Source organism: Lynx rufus, unplaced genomic scaffold, assembly GCF_022079265.1.
Source record: "Lynx rufus isolate CCGP_SWC_20201006 ecotype Redwood Valley unplaced genomic scaffold, mLynRuf1.p SCAF_27, whole genome shotgun sequence".
Classification (NCBI taxonomy): Eukaryota; Metazoa; Chordata; class Mammalia; order Carnivora; family Felidae; genus Lynx; species Lynx rufus.
The window spans coordinates 4,326,306-4,333,352 of record NW_025814842.1 but is presented as its reverse complement, the minus strand read 5'-3'; the positions used below and the strand labels follow the sequence as shown (position 1 = coordinate 4,333,352).

Sequence of the window (7,047 nt, the reverse complement as noted above, 5' to 3'; positions counted from 1 at the left end):
TGCCCCATGGGTATAGAATTTCAGTTTTGCAAAATGAAAACAGTTATGGAGATGGATGGTGATGATGTCTGCACAACATCCATTATGAATACATTTGATACGACTGAGGCATACACTTAAAGATGGTTAAGATTTGAGATTTTGTTGTGTGCATTTTACCACAATAAAAATTGGGAGAATAAACATATGTTGAGCAGAAGAAACCAGACACAAGAGTGCATGCTTTATGATCTCCTTTATCTGAAACTACAGAAAAAGCAATTCTAATCTAAAGTGACAGAAAGCAGATAAGTGGTTGCCTAGCATCCAGGGCTGGAGGTAGCGGATCAACCACTACAGGTTGAGGAAGGAGCACCAGAGAATATTTGGGGGTGATGGGAATGATCTCTATCTTGATTGCAGCGGAGGTTATATGCGTGGGTGCATGAATCTGTCAAAACTCAGAAATGTACACTTACAGTGGGCGCGTCGTATTGCATATAAATCATTCTGCAATAACACTGATTAAAAAAAAAAAAGCAATGCGCTAGAATAGCAGGAAATTACTGCTTCTGAAAGCAGATCGAGTTCAGGAATAATTTCCTCCATGGCCAGACTAGCACGGTTTCATCGAGATAAAACTAATGGCAATACTCACAGCTCTTGGGAGTGAGGATGATATACAGAGTGTGGAAACGGCAGTCCTCTACGATTATAAATGATTTTACAGGTGGCAGGCACATTAATTGTAACCAGAAAATGAAATACAGGAAGCAGTGCTGCAATGACTCACAGAGGTGTATGAATTATACCCCAGCTTTCTGGAAGGCTCAGAGTGTTCTTATGTTGCACACCTTCCACCATAACTGCACGGAAGTATAGCCAATACACATGGGACGAGTTTCCATAGATGGGAAAACTCTTCCCGGGAAAGTAGCAAAGCATCGCTCTGGGCAATAGTTTTGTCTGCAGGCAGATCTCTTCTGCCCTTTCTGATTTTGGGTGCTGGTTAACGTTAAAAGCAAAAAAAGAAAAAAAAGTGACTCCTCTTATTGACATAGAACATTTTTCCTTATAATAAAAATATGGAGCAAAAATCCCTTAATACTTCTGACTGCTCACAAACTATTCCATCCTTCTCTTTTTTTAAATTTTTTTTTTCAACGTTTATTTATTTTTGGGACAGAGAGAGACAGAGCATGAACGGGAGAGGGGCAGAGAGAGAGGGAGACACAGAATCGGAAACAGGCTCCAGGCTCTGAGCCATCAGCCCAGAGCCCGACGCGGGGCTCGAACTCACGGACCGTGAGATCGTGACCTGGCTGAAGTCGGACGCTTAACCGACTGCGCCACCCAGGCGCCCCTCCTTCTCTTTTTTTAAATTAAATTAAAATTTACTTTATTTTATTTCTTTAAGTACTACCCAACGTGGGGCTCGAACTCACAACCCCAAGATCAAGAATCACACGCTGTACCAACTGAGCCATGCCGGCCCCCCTCATTTCTTTTTTTTTAGTTTTATTTTAATTCCAATTAGTTAACATACGGTGTTATGTAAGTATCAGGTTGCCATCCTTCTCTTAAGGAAGCTTACTTTCAGTTCTATTAATCTATCCTTGATTTTCATTTTTACTTGTATTTTATTGGTTGGTTTATTAGTTTATTGGTTGGCTGGTTTATTGGTTGGTTTCCTCTAATTATAACTTTTTAAGAAGTCAGTAACAGGGGTGCCTGGGTGGCTCAGTCGGTTGAGGGTCTGACTTTGGCTCAGATCATGATCTCCCGGTTCGAGCCCCACGTCGGGCTCTGTGCTGACAGCTCGGAGCCTGGAGCCTACTTTGGATTCTGTGCCTCCTCCCCTGCTCACGCTCTGTCTCTCTCTCTCTCCTCCAAAAATAAATAAACATTAAATAAAAAACTTAAAAAAAAAAAGAAGTCTATAACATTGTTTTATTTCCTGGAACCTATTTTTATGGTCACTTTCTGCTTTATGGAGAGTGAGACTTGTTTTCTATTTATAGAGGGAAATGAGGCTTCCCTTTTAAAATAAATATATTTTGGGGCACCTGAGTGGCTCAGTTGGTTGAGCGTCTGACTTTGGCTCAGGTCATGTCTCACAGTTTGTGGGTTTGAGCCACGCATCAGGCTCTATGCTGACAGCCCGGAGCCTGCTTCGGATTCTGTGTCTCCCTCTCTGTCTGCCCCTCCCCCATCCACGCTGTGTGTGTGTGTGTGTGTGTGTGTGTGTGTGTGTGTGTGCCGCTAAAAAATAAACAAACATAAAAAAATTAAAAATATATATTTTGATGAAAAATGAATCTGTCTAAAGAACAAAATATTACTTATAGGCAATAGGTCACTTAGGCAAAAATTGTGATATTCCCATACTGCTCAAAAGTCTGAGGTTTGTTAAAGGCTGTTCCCTTTCCTGCTCTGCTGTTTTGTGGTTCAGTGACAGGGCAGGTGTGGGCTCCTCTGTGACATCTTGAGAAGATGGAGCAGGGCCAGCAAATCAAAAACAACAATGACGATTAACTGAATCTTCAAAGCACGTGCCGTGGGACCATACCACCCTCTTTCCTGGGCAACTATCTGCTGGGCTGCTGGTCAGTCCTCCTCATTCATTGAAGATTTTAGAAACTGTCTTATTCCACGCCCCACCTCTGTTTCTGACATCTTTCTTGACGATTTAATATCCTCTTATATAATCTATCTACACCCAGCCCTTTGTTTCTTAATCCCTGCCCTTCGATGATCTACGCCTCCTCTCTACCTCAGGCACCCTCGTCGTGGGGCTTCAGCGATCCCTTGGCTCATCATTACCAACAACTGCATCATCTCCAAAATCTCAATGTCAAGCATACCTCTCATTGACCCACTGTCTCCAGCTCCTTTCTTCCCCCTGCATCTAAGTGGGTGGCTGGAGAAAGCCCCATATCCTTGCTGCCTGGCTTCACTTTAAATCTCTGACCACAGAACTCCAGAGCCAGCAAGGCCACAGCATTCAGCTCATCCTGTCTCTCTCCTTTACAAGACTGCAAGATCTTGTACCCGGCCTCACTCTCAGCCAATGTCCCTCCTTCTGGTTTCCCTGAGATTCAGCTCCATTGTATTGAATCTCTGAGCAGCATCTGTCAACACCGATAATTTTCCTCCTTCTTGGAACACTTTGTCTCTATGGCCTCTGAGATATCACACGCTCCTGGTCTTCCTTCTCCTTCACTGGGCTTTCCTCCTCAGCACCCTCCTCTACCTGGCACACGTTGAAGTGACCCTGAGCTCCGTCCTCTCTCCTCTATCTACTCATTCCCCAGGAATGAGTATAGCCAGTCCCATGGCTTTATACATTATCCATATCTCAGTGACCCCCCCATTGTAAATCCCTAGCCTGAGTTATCCTGTCTTTCTGAAGCTTCAGACTCCTATATCCAACTGCCTATTGACATCTCTATTTGAAGGTCTAGCTGGCAATTTAATGTGTTCAAAACACGTTCACTTCTTCCTAGGCCGACCAAAACCTGTCCCTCCCAATTTCCCCCCCCAGTTGTGAGTGGAACCACCATTTACTCAGTTGCACGCGCCAAAAACCTTGTGGTTACCCTTGATTCCTTTCTCTCTCACCTCACATCCAATCCACCTGCAAGTGTCTCTGTTCTACCTAAAAAAAAAAAAAAAAAAAAAAATCAATCCCTAATGTGATTATTTCTCACCACCTCCTTCCTGACCATCCTAGTTAAAGTCACCATCACATCATAATTATTTTGACTCCCTCAATCGCTTCCTAACACATTCCTGCTTCTACTCTGAGCTCTCTAGAGTCTGTTGTTCAAATAGCCACCAGGGTCATCTTTGGAAAACGTTCTCGGAAAAATCAGCCCACACCCCTATTCCCAATTCTCTAGTGGCTTCCCATCACAGTTGGAAGAAAATCCAGATTCTGGGGCGCCTGGGTGGCTCAGTCGGTTAAGCGTCCAACTCTTGGTTTCAGCTCAGATCATGATCTTACAGTTTCTGAGTTCCAGCCCCGCATCAGGCTACGTGCTGGCAGGCAGGAGCCTGCTTGGGATTCTTGTTCTCTCTTTACCCCTCCCCTGCTCACGCTGTCTCTCTCGAAATAGATTTTTAAATTTTTTTTTTAAATCAAATTTCTTATCAAGACTTTCTATCAGGGCACCTGAATAGCTCATTCGATTAAGCATCCAGCTCTTGATTTGGGCTCAGGTCATGATCTCACAGTTGGTGGGATGGAGCTCTATGTGGGGTTCTGTGTTGACAGTGTGCAGCCTGCTTGGGATTCTCTCTCTCCTCTCTTTGTCCCTCCCCCTCCCCCCCCCAAATAAATAAGTACAGATTAAAAAAAGAAGACCTATGATTTGGCCCCCTACCACCTGGCCAACCCCCATTCCCTACCACACTCGTCTCACTCACCGCACTGCAGGCTCGCTGTTTTTCTAACACGCCAGGCATCTCCCTTGTGCTTGAAGTGTGTTTCCTCCAGGTGGTCACCATCGCTCTCACCTCCTTATGTCATTCCGTATTCTGCTGAAATGTCCCCTCTTCGGAAGACTCCCTGACCACACCGGTATCCTCATCACATCACGCTCTATCCCTTTCGCTGCTTTATTTTTCCTATGCGTGTGTTTTTTTTTTTTTCTTTGCCTGAACACTTTCTGCCCGAACCAGTATTTTAGTTCATTAGTTTACTAGTTAGCGAGTTCCCTAGCTATACACCCACCCGCTAAAACATAAGCTTCAGGAGAACAGGGACCCTCCATACCGTTGTATCCCCAATTCCTAGAACAGTGCCTGGCTGACAGGAACCTCTCCGGAAAATACGTATTGAATGAATGACTTGCCAAAGACAAGGGGTGCAAACAAATGCATATCCAGCGGATTTTCACGGGCACCTGTTTCTGCCCACCTCCACCCCCACCCCCACCCCCGACCTATTCATCTCTAGGGAGATGGCGACACTTCCTAGGGTGGCGGGAAGGGTACCTCAGTTTCCTTCATCCTCCCACCCCGTGGGGGAGTCAAGACTCACTGGGTGGTGAGCGGAAAGGCGTCCCTCTCTATGGTCTTACTCCCCAGGTCCCTCCTCCCTAGCACCCGGCGTGCCTCTATGGTTCTTCCTGTCATTAGTCGGGAGGGGGCGCTGTGCGCAGGCGCGGGGTGAAGCCGCGGCGGGGCCGGAAGGAGTGCAGCGGCAGCCTCGGAGGCGGCGGCGACGAAGCTGTCGGCGGCCGCTCCCGGTGACTAAAAGCCGTGGCGACAGAGGCCGCCGAGCCCGCTTGGCGAGCCGGCGAGCTGAGTGGCGAGTAAGTGTCGGCCGCGGGGCGCGTCCAGCTCCTCGGCAGGCCGTGTGAGGCGAGTGGCGTCTCCGCCCGGCGCCTCCATTAAGCCCCGGGGTGGGGGCGGGGGCGGGGGCCTCGGCCGTGAGGGGCGGCGGGGCCGAGGAGTCGGGGGCGCGGGCCTGGCCCGGCGGCCGCCCCAACGCGAGCGGGCCCGGGGCCGCGCGGGGCGCCGCCGAGGGACGCGAGCAGTGGGGCCGGCGGCGAGGCGGGAGCCACAAAGGCGCAGGCGGCCGGCGGACCCTCCCCCGCTCCCGCCACTTCGGGAAGTTTCGCGGGCCGGCCCCCGGCCTGCTGCGCGAAGGCGAAAGCGCCGAAAGACCGAGTTTCCCCGGCGGCACCTCGCGGGAGGCGGCGTCCGTGGAGCCGAGCGCGGCCTGGAGCGCGCGGGCGGCGATGCCCTATGACTTTGAACTCCGGCGCCCCCGGCCTAGGGGCGCCGGGCCTCAGTCCCAAACCCTCCCGACTCGGTTCAGGAGGGCTCTCTTGTCGAGAAAGCCGGCGACTCCCACCCAGCCCTTGCGGGGACATCCAAGTGCGTCAAAACCCTCTGCAGCGCGGGGAACGCGAACCCGTCAAATGTACCTGGAGCGCCGCGCAGTGAACGAGACCGCTGTTCCCGCGTGGGATGTGGCTGAATGCTGTGTGGAACGCTCGTCTCGAAACTTCGGGCCGCTCCAGTCTCGTGCGAGAGCTCCCTGAGCGCCGGCAGGGTCCGATATAAACCAGCCAGGGGGCCTTGTAAATAACTCCAATACAATGTGATAAGTTCCTGGGTACAGCTTGTCCTAGGCACTCTGCTAACGCAAAGAGAAGATTTTTGTACCCTGCTGGGAGCTGGGAGAGGACAGGGAAGATTTTAGGACCGACCTCAGTCTTGCACGCTTGCCTGAAGACCGCAAAGAAACAACCTTGCTTTGTTCCGTTTATTATTATAGGTAATTTATTGGGGCTGGGGGCAGGGAGTGGCGTGAACTGGAGGAAACAGCTAGGGAGCCTGGGACCAGATTTTGGATCACCTTAACTCTTAAATAGAGCCTAGCGGCAGCAAGTGAAAAAAGCCTTCCAGCCCCTATGGAGGAATCTGATAAAGGAAGTTGAGATACGAGTCAAGGAGACTGCAAGTTTATGAAATAAGGTAGTTGAGTGAGCCTGTGTTTGCCAACTCCAATAGCTACTATTTAACGAGCGTTCACTATGTTCTAGACTGTGTTGAGATACTTGCAGACCTCAGGACTAATTCTCCTGCCTGGTGATGTTATTTTATCTTCATTGTCAGTGAGACAAAACACGATGCTAACCATGTGCTAGACACCGTTTTAAGCATTTTCTTTAAAACTCTCTTAATCTTCAATGATGGGGGTTCTGTTATTGTCCTTAGTTTAAAAAGGAAGAAAATGAGGTGCTGAAAAATAACTTCTTGAGTCACAGAACTGGGTCAGAGCTGGGACTCGAACTCAGTTTGGTTCCATAGTTCGTATTTCTAATAATTCTGCTACGTCTGTAAATGGTGTTTTTTCAAAAAGGTCTTCTGGAGTATTTGCTTTGTGCCAGGCGGCGTGCTATGTCCTGTAGCTATGGAATGAATAAGCTGCAGGGTCCTACGATCTCGGAACTGATGTTAGCAGAGGAGATAGCGATTTAACATAGCTTCCCAAGTAAGTGTAGGTTATTGTGGCAGCCACTTTGAAGGGGTGAGATATGTTGTCGTTGGGGA

The 7,047-nt window shown here is 48.8% G+C and overlaps 1 protein-coding gene across 4 annotated transcripts in view; it reads left to right on the top strand.

Annotated features, from left to right (window-relative positions):
* The first annotated feature begins 5,188 nt into the window (after positions 1-5,188).
* RNF216 (ring finger protein 216) overlaps positions 5,189-7,047 on the top strand; it is a 143,827-nt gene continuing 141,968 nt past the window's right edge. For 3 of the 4 annotated variants that reach the window (XR_006964003.1, XM_047089056.1, XM_047089054.1), the window contains exon 1: positions 5,189-5,297. The gene's annotated coding sequence lies outside the window, so the exon portion shown is untranslated. Of the gene's footprint in view, positions 5,298-5,486; positions 6,269-7,047 lie in introns of those variants that run through there. The other variant, XM_047089055.1, reaches the window with a different exon arrangement.